The sequence below is a fragment of the Quercus suber genome, unplaced genomic scaffold (genome assembly GCF_002906115.3).
Source record: "Quercus suber isolate HL8 unplaced genomic scaffold, Cork oak 2.0 scaffold_321, whole genome shotgun sequence".
NCBI classification, from domain to species: Eukaryota; Viridiplantae; Streptophyta; class Magnoliopsida; order Fagales; family Fagaceae; genus Quercus; species Quercus suber.
The window spans coordinates 515,762-529,277 of record NW_027069775.1 but is presented as its reverse complement, the minus strand read 5'-3'; the positions used below and the strand labels follow the sequence as shown (position 1 = coordinate 529,277).

General features: G+C 32.7%; 1 long non-coding RNA gene across 1 annotated transcript; it reads right to left on the bottom strand.

Moving 5' to 3' along the window:
* Nucleotides 1-4,449: 4,449 nt before the first annotated feature.
* LOC136071521 (uncharacterized) lies at nt 4,450-5,715 on the bottom strand. The gene is made up of 3 exons (XR_010632822.1): nt 5,458-5,715; nt 5,151-5,265; nt 4,450-5,043 (listed from the first exon to the last, which is right to left on the bottom strand). It is a non-coding gene; the product is annotated as an uncharacterized LOC136071521 (long non-coding RNA).
* Between the last annotated feature and the right edge of the window lie 7,801 nt (nt 5,716-13,516).

Here is a 13,516-nt window from a genome sequence, read left to right as displayed (position 1 = left end):
TTTTTTTTTTTTTTTTCTCTCTCTCTCTCTCTCTCTCCTGAATATGACTTTTGCTCTTATGGAAAATAGGCTTGTCAATTGCTTGTATGAATAGACTTTGATGGTTTGGGATATAAGTCATTTTTTCAGTGTTGCCTTTCTAATGAATTGCAATTCGATTGATATTGCTTGCTTTCGAAAGCATGTTTCTTAATGATTATTTGGGATTCTCTAATAGGAAAGTTCTTAGACAAGCGGCTACTGGAGGAAGAGATGCAGAACGTATGAAATTGAAGTTGGAAATAAAAGTTGAGGAGGTATGACAAGTTTAAGATGATTGGCTCTTTTTTTTTTTTTTGGTTGGTTTTTTAATTTCTTAATTTTTATATAGTTTATTACATTGGAGGATAAGTTTTAATGCTCTCTCCGCCCGGGGGGGAGGGGACTCTAGATAACTTGACATTTTGTTGACTATGCGCGGAATGGTCATTTAAAAGTTGGAATGGCACAACAAGATATAGAGATTTCTAGAGAGAGTTTAGGTACTGGAGTCAAGAAGAGAAATTGGTAAGGATGCCACCAAGTCATAATAGTCATGATATGCACAATCTTCCTTCAGTTCTTGCCATCTTTCAATTTCATAGTTTTACTTGTACTTCCTACAACAATTAGGGATTTGAACATTGACTAATAAATAGCATGTTATTGTTGAGATAAGGAGGCATATTGCTGAGGCTTTGTATTTAAGTCATGTTTTGATAGGGAATGTGACATAGTAAACTTTAAACCATCATAATCTATGTCTGATGTTGGCACTACTGCAGTCATACTAGTTGGAAACTTGGGATGTGATGTAAAAAAGATTGTGTCATACACTACATTATCATGGATGGAAATTTCTTAAAATTTGTGTATTGATTTAATATTGTATCTAAATATGATGATAACAGACAGCTTATTTTGTTACAAAGAATTAATGAGTACAAAAACCCATGTACTCTCCCAAGATACACACAGATAGGAAAAGAAGTATTTAATTATATTAATGCAAAATTGTCTCATCAAGAGTCTTTTTTTCTTATTTTGAAAGCCAATGTGCTAAGCTTGTGTAATGTCTCATACATGATGTTTGCAACCCTAATTGGATATTTTTGTTATACACGTATCTTTAGACGCCAATGTTTGTCCACTTATAGATTAATTTGGTTCTTTGTGTGCATGGCACTTGAATTTCGACATTGAGATTGGAAGGCACAAATTTTTTTTTTTTTTGATAAGTAAGAATGATATATATACGAAAGTCTACTCTATGCATGAAGAACATAGCCCAAACCCAGAAAGTACAAGAAGAAGAAAATAGAGAAAAAACATAAAAGAAAACTAAACAACAGAATAATTACAAAAGAGAAAGGGAGCAAAGAAAAGAAGGAATGGAATCACTAGACGTGAGTCTCCAAGCCTGAGACTAATCAAAAAGAGTTCCACTAAAAGAAGCAAGCATTTGATCATCGGACCTATCCAAATCCTTAAAAGTCCTTCGATTCCGTTCCTTCCAAATACACCATAGGATGCATAACAGGACTAAGTTCCAAATCTGAGACAAATGCTTCCCCAGCCAATTCCACTAGCCAAAAAGCAAGTCTGGTATCAATCTAGGTATATCCCAAGACAAGCCAAAAGTTATAAAGACAAAGCTCCATAATCGATAGGCCATCTCGCAATGAAGAAGTAAGTGGTCTACCGTCTCTCCATAATGACGGCACATAATGCACCAATCCACAAAATCCAATCTCCTCAATCTCAAGTTATCTCCCGTTAGGATCTTATTCCAAGCAACACACCAAACAAAAAAAGAAACATGCCTAGGGCCTTTGCTCTCCAAATAGCTTTCCAAGAAAAGACAGTTGAGGGAGAATCCCTTAATTTGTTATTTTTTTTTTTGATAAGTAAGAAGATGTATATTCAAAGAGCTACCTCATGAAAAACAAAAGGTAGAGCAAGGATTACAGAGAAGGAAACAAACAACAAGAAAATACAACAAAACAAACAAAAGCCAACATAAGAACTAAGTACTAAGCAGAGAATTAAGGAACAAAGGGAGAGAGTCACTAGAGGTGATTCCCCAAGCCCTAGACCAATCAAAAAGAGAACCACTAAAGAAAGCGAGCAACTGATTATTGGATTTGTCCGTATCCTCAAAAGTTCTCCAATTCCGCTCCCTCCAGATACACCACATAAGGCACAAAGGAGCTAAATTCCAAATGCTAGAAGAATGCTTTCCAAACCAATTCCACCAACCAAAAAGCGTATCTGCAACCGATCTTGGCAAAACCCATGAGATCCCAAAGGTTCTAAAAACCAAGCTCCACAGCAGATAAGCTTTTTCACAATGAAGAAGTAGATGATTCACTGTCTCCCCATTACTACGACACATAATGCACCGGTCAACAAAAGCTACTCCTCTACGCCTCAGAATGTCTCCTGTACGAATCTTCTCCTAAGTCGCAGTCCAAACAAAGAAAGAGACGCGCGGAGGAGCCTTAACCTTCCAAATACCTTTCCAAGGAAAGATAATAGGCAAAGGACAACGAAGCTTGTTGTAGAAAGAGCGAATATCAAAAACCCCCTTCTTTGTCAACATCCACCTCATACGGTCTCCAAGCTCAGAACGAGGCAAATTAGAACCTAAGGTACGGAGGAAGCCTCATTAGGCTTCAATTTCCCTTAATTTGTTATAATACGACCGGATGTCAAAAGCCTCATTAGGCTTCAATTTCCATCTCATCTAGTCTCCAGCATCCATAGGAGGAGTATTGGCTCCTAGTATATGAAGAAAATGCAGCCCTTCATCTATCTCCCAATCATTAAAATCTCTAATAAAACGAACATCCCAAATTCTTCTCTTCTTCGCCCCCTGCCTTGGCAAAGAAGATTCTACAGAAACCTCCTTATCAATGGTGATACCATACAACCTTGAAAATGCCAATTGAAAAGGTTGATCCCCATACCACCCATCCTGCCAAAACCTCACTCTATTACCCAACCGAACAACAAACTGACAGTTTTTGCTGAAATCCTCCCATCCCATGCGAATACCTCTTTACAAACCACATCCATGAACTCTCCTACCCAGCTTTGAGGTCCATCCCCCCCATTCTTCCCCATATTTTGAAGCTACCATCCTCCTCCATAACCGATCCTCTTCCTTCCCAAACCGCCACAATCATTTCCCTAATAAGGCCTTATTGAAAGTAGTAAGTTTCCTTATCTCCAAGCCACCATTGGCTATAGGCGCACAAACTTTATCCATCCTACCAGATGAATCTTGCTATCACTTCATAGAAAATCCCTTTGCAACTTTTTAATTTTATTAGCCGCGTGAGTTAGAATTGTGAATAACGATAGAAAGTAAGTCGGAAGACTAGATAACGTGCTCTTGAGTAACATCAATCGACCCCCTTAGACAAATACAACTTCTTCCACCCGGCTAATTTTCGCTCAATTTTTTCCAAAATTGGATTCCAAATTGAAGAGGAATTACGTGAAGCCCCAACGTCATGCCAAGATACGACATAGGTAAAGTTTCAACTCTGCAGCCCAAAATTTCAGCTAGGGCATGCACATCAACAACTTCTCCTATTGGAACCATTTCACTCTTATGCACATTGACCTTCAAGCCTGTTACTGGCTGAAAGCTAAGTAACAACAATCGAATATGAAGAATTTGCTCCACATCTACATCACAAAATAGGATAGTATCATCTGCAAACAAAAGATGAGAAACACGTTCCCACCATCCCTCCTGCCCTCAAGATTAAAACCACGGATCAAACTAGCTCCCTCCACTCTTCTCAACATTCTACTAAACACCTCCATCATGATCAAAAACAGCATGGGAGATAGCGGATCTCCTTGTCTTAAACCCCTAGAACTACCAAAGAAATCAGTTGGAGACCCATTAATCAAAACAGAGAACTGAATTGTGGATATGCAAGTGCAGATCTACTTACACCTCTTCACTCCAAAGCCCATCCTATTCAACAAAAACAGCAAAGCCTCCCAATTCACATGATTGTAGGCTTTCTCCATATCAAGCTTACAAATGACTCTAGGAACCCTACTCTTCCCTTGACTATCCACACACTCATTCACAATAAGAACCGAGTCAAGGATTTGTCTCCCACCCACAAAGCTATTCTGATTCTCAGAGATCAACTGATCTAAAACCACTCTCAAACGATTTGTCAAGACCTTAGCCAAGATTTTATACCCACTCTCCACCAAGCTAATAGGTTGGAAATCTCTAATATTAGAGGCATCATTCTTTTTAGGAATCAATGCAATGAAGGTAGCATTAAGGGATTTTTTTGAACTTACAATGATGAAAAAACTCTTCAAAGAAAAAAAAAAAAAAAAAAAAAGTTTTTTTTTTTTCATTTATCACTTTTTAAGTGAGTAGTTGTGTCTAGTCTTAGAACTTTTTCCTTTTTTTAATTATTTTTTGCCTGTTACACTTGAAGAATTTTGCTTCTTTTGAAAACGACAAGTTATATCTCCATATATTCCTTTATGTCATTATTTGTTTTACTTATTATAAGAAAATGCTTCCAAGTGAAGAGCTATTACAATCTAGTTACTCCAGACCCCCAAATTAATTACCCAACTCGTTTTCTACAACTGGGCCTATCAAAAACAACACCTTGTTTTCCCACAAATACTCTTATACCCATATATTATAGCCAACCATATAAGACCCTTATTGAATTATTTTCTTAAACTTGGACATTAATTCAGGAATATACAATAAATATTAATAAATAAATAAAATCAGGAATAAACACAAACATTGCACTGCATAGCTTAAACTCATCAAATCCAATATCTTCTCTTTTTTTTCTTAATATTATAACTAGAATATAACAAACGAACATGTACAAAATTCGGAATTGCACTTAGACCCAGAGCACAAACTAGAATCCAATACATGGGTTATTCTTGAAATTAAACATGGGATAGGAAAAGCAAGTACCGTCCACGAGTTCCCAACAAAGACACCGATGGAGGCTGAAAGCATAACAAGATCACAAGCAAAGATTTATGATTAGCCAAAAGGGTATTATGTAAAACTCATGAAAGCTTAACAAAAAAAGAGAAGTGAGAGAGTTTGGTACCTTAAAAAGATCAGGTTTAGAGAGACAGAGAATGGATATCGCCGGAATGGGTCAATCTTGTTCAAACGAAAACCCTAGGACCCACAAACAAAGGGAGCCACAAGCATTCAAAGTCCTAAAGGACCGAAACCCAGAAATCAAAAACGAACAAACAACATAACAAAATCGATTTACTTGCATAAAGACTTACATTTTATCAGATAATGATAATGACAAAAGGGGAAAAAGTTAATGCATTTTATAAGGATCAAATCATTGCAACGCAAATACCCGACTCAAAAACCCAAATCAAACCCCAACCAAATACCTTGAAGAGTGAGAGGATCGGCGGGCTGGAGTGCTAGCCAAATCATCGGCGGCAGCACTGCAACGCAACGGCGGCGGCACGGTGAGGGTGATCGGCGGTGAAGTGGAGGTCGGCGGTAGCAGGTCGACGGTGAGAGGCAGGAGCTAGTAAGGAAGTGAGAGAGAGTGTGAATTTGGGTAAAACACGCGGGAGCTGTAGGTTTTGGGTGAAACACTAGCGAGAGAGTGACTCTGTTTGTTATTGTGTACGGCACCTATGGCCGCGTTTCAGAAACGCGGCTATACGCCCTTTGTAAAAATAAAAAATAAAAATAATTGTTCAACCTATAGACGCATTCTAATCACGCGGATTTCAAATAAAAAGTTTTATCAAATACTCCATTTTGATTTTAAATTTCAAAAAGTACGTTTTAAAATCCTTGTTTTTCAAAAACACACTTTTTAATTTTAAAATTATTGCTTTTCAAAATCACACTTTTCCAAATAGCTAACTCCTAAAACCCTTATTTGGCATTTGATATGGGAGAATTCACATTACTCCTAACATTCAAATTCTTGAAAATGTGATTCCTTACAATCTGGATGCCTAAGAATGTAACTATTTCTATGTTTAGTTTTATTAGAAATCTGTTAAGATTCTTAAAAATGTGAGATGATAATGTTTGGTTTATTCTCATGAATCTAAAATAAATTATTTATTTTTCTCATTCTATCCTTAGATTTGAATGTAAATTACCAAATCTTTAAAAAAAAAAAATCTTCCTTTAAATAAATAATGAAAAACAAAATAAAAACTATTAATTATGACAAATTCATTAAAACTGTAGTCTAACATTTCAAAATGATAAGTACAATACAAAAATAACAATTTAAGTTCTCAAATGCTTTATTCTTAATAATAATTTTTAAAAGAGCTTAATCCATACCTGGCAATAATGGAGGGTCCCCTTCAAACTTTTTTTTTTTCACACGTGAAACCTAAATAGAACGTTGTTAAAGAATATATCAATAAAGTTGTCTATCCTGTTTTTATTGTTTTGGTCTAAAAAGATAAAGATAAGGAAAAAAAATATTGATAATTTGTTTTATATTTTATCTTAATTGCTTAAACGATAAGAAAAAATGGTTAAAATTGTCAATTTATAAAAAATACAATTCCCTTTAAACTTGAGAATCTGGATACCCACCTATTTTAAAGGGAATCCATATTCCTATTGAGAGAGGCTTAAAGTGGGAATCTAGATTCCCCTAGCATCTGATTCTTTAGCATGATTTGTAACCAAACATAGAAATCTTTAAACATTCCTGAAAATCCTAAAACATTACTTCGTACCAAACACCACATAAATATAACAACTTATAGTTAGATTGCAAGGGTTCATACATAATAATTACAATATTTTTTTAACAAGAATTTATTAGTGGGTGGATACTTTGCTCATCCAAATAAGGGAGATTTAGCTTGAAGGAATAAAATATTCTTCATTCTTTTTGGTAGGACGATCCTCCCTTTAGATGAAATAAGAGAGTTTGTGTTACCCTAAAATTAAATTTTATTTTGTATATTATAATGCACATGGGATTGGTGTCTCTCTATACTCTCCATAAGTACTCTCCATATTATTACCTTAACCACAAATCAAGTAATCTTGCAAAATGATTTGGAAAAAAGAAAAAGAAAAAGGAACCTAGCAAGCATGCCATGCCATTACTTTATCAAACAACTCGCCCTCCCTATCCCATTCAAACTTGGGGTCCGTTTGGATACAGCTTATTTTGCTGAAAACTGAAAACACTGTAGTAAAATAATTTTTAAATATGTGAATAGTACCGTGGGACTCAATTTTAATGAAAAAGTTGCTGAAAAGTAAAGTTTTGGGGTCCTATGAACAGTGCACGGGACCCACTGGTGTGTACTGTTTATGGAAAAAGTTAACATTCACGGCTTGAAAAAAAAAAAAAGGCGTGAAATGCCAGAAACGCAGACGCAGCTCATTTCATCTGAATCCAAATGCTACCTTGATCCTAAAGTAACCGTCGGCTCAATTCTTCTTTCCTACTAATCCTTTCAATTCGCCTCTAGGTCCCCACCCTCACACCCTTCTTTGAAAAACTAAAAAAGAATACTGTTGCAACCACATGCCCCAAATATGAATAAACTAATATTTCATTCCTTACATATTATTAGTTTGTTTGGATTGAGGAGGAGTAGAGTAGATTTAGCATAAAATTAACTTATTTTTAGCCAACATTACTCTACTCCCCTCCACTTCCCCTCCTTCCCCCCTCCATCCAAACAGGCCATATATTAGCTCAATCATGTCTTTCCCATTAAAATACAACATTGTGTGAAATACATTGTCGTTATCCTAATAGCTAATCTTCCTTTTTTTGAATAGCAATGTCAATGTGTCAATCATACACACAGAATTATTGTTCACAACTTGGAATGGGTGATGAATTCTGATGGAGTAACTTTATTTTCATATATATTTGCTACTTACATAGCTTGGGGGTGGGGGCGTGGACTTGGGGCCGAAGAGACTCACAAAATAAAAACTTGGCCCAAATCCCAACATCGAAAAGCGCAAGCCCATGAGATGATGCTGATCTAGACCAGCTACCGAGGTAATTTAAGGAATACCCAATCAAGAAGAGATCAACGGATCTATCGAGGACACAACTTCTATCCTCATTCCCAATGAACACAGAGAAAACGATTATAGCCTAAAGTAACAGTCATCTTCGCATTAATTAGGTATTCTTACCTAATGTCTGTCCCATTAAATGATGAATGACTGGCCTAAACAGTAGAGACAAACCAAAAGTCTCATTTCATGATCAAAAGATAGCAGAAGAGGTGTCTAATGGGACAAGCATCTCCTGTCATCCACCCAAGAAATGCACAGCTGGAAAGGAGGAAGGAGGAGTTAGCCCACAAGGTAAAGGATCCAGAAAAATTGAGAAAGAAGAGCAAGAGAGAGAAAAAAAGAGAGAGCTAAAATCTATATCCATTTATTTACACTTTGTAACTCGGGAAGTAGTTTTTCTCAATCAAAGAGTCTTATTCCACCATCTTTGTTATTCAATTTTTTTGTCTAATCTTCCCATTGTGAATTTTTTCACCCTTTCTTAGAAATTAATTATGTTGATCAAAGGCTAATTCTAAGGTTTGAGTTTTTTTTACCCCCACAACAACTTTATATATATATATATATATAAAAGTTGTGTATGTAGCAAATATATATCAAAAAATTTGAACTTTGACATCATGATAATTATTACATCAAAAATATATAATCAAAAATTTAAAAAAAAAAAAAAAAAAAAAAAAACCAACCCTAGCTAATTACATTCCTAATGTTATTGTTCTCATGAAATTTACTTAATTAACCTTTGTTGGAAATGTTTTGTGACTAGGGCAAAAAAATGTAAAAATTGCCCAAACCTCTCCTTTGGTTTTTTAGAAGTGATTATTTGTGGAAAGTATCAAGCCCAAAATTCAAATATTTAGTGAATAGAGGCTAATTGTGCTTCAACAAATAAAAGAGAAATCAAAATGTCAAAAACAAAAATGTAGAGAAATGTATAAAAACACAACTGGTCTAGAACTTCGACCCACAATCAGCACGAAGAGAAAGTAGAGAAATGTTGTGAGAAAGAGATGGAAGGTTCCCTTGTAACCCATATTTCCATCTCCCAAGTTTCGGAATTGTCAAAATGTATGCTGGTTAAATGAACTTTAATTTTGCTCTAAAGTTTCATCTCAATTGGTAAAACATGGTTAGTCTGTTGTTTTCAACTGCTTCTTTCTCATAGGTAAGTATCTTTTAGTTATTTGTGATCTAGCAGTTATAATATTTTATATTTGGATGCAATGTCTACACTAGTCGACCCCAAAAATTGAGGATTAAGGTTTTTTGTTGTCGTTTGCCATGTTGCCACTAGCAAAACAATGTGCTTTTGAGGAGCCAATGTGATGTAGGACAAAATATTCTAATTAATTTCTGTAATCTTTTATATTTGGTATTTTTATCAAGGAAGTCGATACCGTATCGGTACTGGCCGTACCGGCCGGTACATACCGTACCAGTTGCATATCGGTATCGAAACATTAATGTTTCGTACCGGTTTAAATACCGGCCGTACCGGCTATGTACCGGCCATACCGGCCAATTTCGGGCAATACCGGCCGGTACCAGGCGTACCGGTCGGTACAGAAAAAAGTTTTTATTTTTATTTTTTATTTTTAAGTTTTGTAATTTTTGAATTTTTGTTAGGGTAGAATGATAACTTATTTGCATTAACTTATTAGTATTATTTGTTTTCTTAGTATGCAATGGTAACTTTTAAGCTTTCTATTTTTTATATTGTGTGTGTTTTTTTTTTCTTTTAATTGATACTAAAGTCTAAAATTATGAATAATTAGTTTTGAATTGAGGAAATGTTTTATGGTAAATTTTTATATTTATTATAATAATATACAAACAAATACATATATATATATATATATTTATTTAAAAATATAAAAAATAGCGGTAAACTCAAAACGGTACACCGGTATTGACCGGTATCCGAAATATACCGTACCGCTGGGCAAACCGGTACAGCCTCCGGTACGGTATTAACTCCCTTGATTTTTATGTAATTTTCGTTATTTTAGGTTTAGGTGATTTATTTTCTTGTTTTTAGGTGCATTTAATGCTTTTTAGGTCAAATTTGATTCCTGTTATAGTTATGTATCAATTAGGAGTTATTTTAGATTATATTTTCTTGTCTGTCAAGTTTTAAGGAACCTTTAAATAGGCCCCTAAGTTTGTAAACGTTTTTCATAGTTTATTATCAATAAAAATTCAGACTTGTGTCTTTTGTATTCTCTGGTGGATTCCAGAACACAAACCTGGTTTTGCTTTCAGTCCAATTTTTAAAACCATGTATATATGTGTATCTCTATCCTATAATACAGTCTCAATATTAGTGCTGCAAGAAGCTTGCAGTTAGAATCCATGTGCTGAAATGACAAAAAGAATGAAAGTCAAATCAATTACTTTTAACTCTTTCAAAAGCAACATGGTCACTTCTTTTATTAAATTCTAATGAACAGAATATCGGGGAAGAAGAAAAGCATCAGGGGCTTAGCTCCCTTTTTTTTTTTGGGTCAAATGACACACCTTCCTTGTTTGTGATCCACACCATAGATACACCCATAGAACCACTTAAATGTCATTATAAAGTGTGACAAAATATTGTTTTTTTATTAAGCGAGGATTTACTTTAGTCAAGTAGTGAAACTGTGATTTGTGAAGAAATAAAGTAATATTATGACATCTATATCTATCTATATATTACTAAAAGCTGAAGCGTAACATTTAATGTTGTTACGCTCTCATTGAGCCACGTCAGCAGCCATATTATTATCAATTTTTTTTCAATTTTTTATACAATTTTTTAACATTTAAAGTGAATTAAAAACTCTGTTATATTACAATCAAAATATCATATTTAATTTATCTTATTTTTAATTATTTTTATTTATTATTAAATTTTCAATTCCATTTTAACTTTTCATATCCCCACTACTCTCTACATTAACTTTCTTCAACCTTTCTCATTCCATTTCAACTTTTCATATCCCCACTACTCTCAATATTAATATTATTCTATCTTTTTATCTTCCTTTATTTTTTACTCTTCTTATTCTTATACTCATACTATAAAATTGTCATTCTCCCTCTTATTCCATGCATAATTTCTATTTTTCCACACACAAAAGCCCCCCTCGTCTCTCTCTCTCTCTCTCTCTCTCTCTCTCTCTCTCTTTATATATATATATATATACAGGTTGACTATCAAAACATACTGATGTAGTATTGCAAGCTCCACCAAATGCATCGTAGAAATCTGTTTTAGACTACTAAAAGTCAGTTAGTTTGCCAAAATTGGAATTGACAGGTAATCCAGCTTGATACGATTTAGTTTTATATTTTATGTTGTTATCTTTTTTATTCTCATTGGTTGTTAAATGTTATATTACTGCATTATAAAGATAGTATATAAAAATATAATATTATTTTGTTACATAGCATAACTAAAATAATATGGTGTTTATTGCTATACATTTCATTTTTATTATTTTATTCTCATCTTATTTTATTCAACATTTAAATTTAGCAACATCCTCCATATCATAATTATTTATATTTTGTCTCATTTTCTTTTTTTTAAATTAAACATATAATATTTTATTCAATAAATAAAAATTGTTCTTATAAAGTCTTCCCATGAAATGTTACAATGCATATATGGAAAAATGAAATACAAAACAAATATCAATTTAGAAACACTCAATTAAAAAAAAAAAAAAACAGTTTTCTTATAAAGTATTCCCATAAAACGTTACAATGCATTAATAGAAAAAGAGAATACAAAACATATGCTATTTTAGGAACACTAAATTTATGATAATAATAATAATAATAATAATAATAATATCAAACCAAACATATCATAAAATCATAAACTAATAGTTATGGATGTACTAACTTCATGGCAGCAAAATGGAATAAAATAAAAATAAAAATAAACGTTACAATATGCATATTTAGTACATTAGAATTATCATCAAATTTGGGAAAACAATAGGATGTTAGCAAAGAGGGAGAGAAAGAGATTCGTAAAAGAAATCAAATGTCAATTAAATAAATTAATTAGTAACCGTTAATTGGAAAACAAAGAGAGACTGACGGCTAAAGGAGTAAAAAATTAATTAAAGATGACCTTACGAATGTTATTATAAACTTTACAATGCAAATAAATAAATCATTAAATTCACTTAATTAAATCATATAATCAAAAATTAAATAAAATCATAGAAAATTTAAATTTGAAACTAATCAAACTCTAATCTAGAAAATCATATTTATTATCAAAACTAAGAGGAAAACGTTCTTTAGTAATAATAAAAATATATAAGAAATAAAGATGAAAATTTTCAAAATCTTTTTAAAATAATAAAATATAAAAAAAAAAATTCCTTAAGTGCTTATATTCTTCACACACCATGACTTTTTAAAATCCAATGAAAGGTTCTAAGAATTTAACTCTCATTTAATGCCTCTATTATGAAAATCAACAGCCAATAAAATATGATAATAGTAAGAAACGTTATAAATGAGAATATGAAAAAACTAATTAGCCACTATTATTATGGAATAGATGTCTTTTTTTATGCATCTAAGAAAATGAAATGTATAAGGTTTACTTATTAAGGTATATGTAAATATTCACGTTAAAAAAAATATGTAAAGCTTTTTTGGAAAAAAAAAAAAAGTATATGTATGGTTTTTATTAACTTAAATGACAATGAAAACCCAATTTTTAATTACGACAACCGTTGCTACTCTATAAATCACACACAACATTATATTCAATATCCTAAACAACATAGTTAGACCCTTTTGGATATACACCACCATATTCAACTTATAAATTACAACCCAAATCAATCATATAATTACACAATCAAAGCATGAACATGTAACATGTATTACCTTCCGAATTATTGTTTGGAATTTTCACAATTATTAAAAGAGAATCTCCAAATTTAATTTTTAGAAAATATCCAGACAAGGTGAATTTTATTCTTTTTAACTTCCATAGAAAAAAAATATTACGCACATTATTTCAACCCTTATGGAAAAGAAGGTTTACATGTAGCATGCAAAACGTGTTTAATTGACCTAGAGATGTAAAAATTAGTCAACTAACTATGGTAGAATTAAGGTTTCAAATTTTAAATAAAACAATTTTACAATAATAAAAAATTATTTTGTGATAAATATGATTATGAAATGCATTACTTTTCATTAAATTAGTTCAAATTACAAAATAATAATAATAATAATGAGATTACCATAAAAAATAATCACACGCAACGCGTAGGTCTGCGACTAGTTATTAATTAAACCGCTTTAGCATGAGTTGTTAAGAAAAGGCCAGAAAAGATAATTTCCCCGCTATGGAGTATGTTAGTAAGTACATATATGCTCTGAAAAATAAAA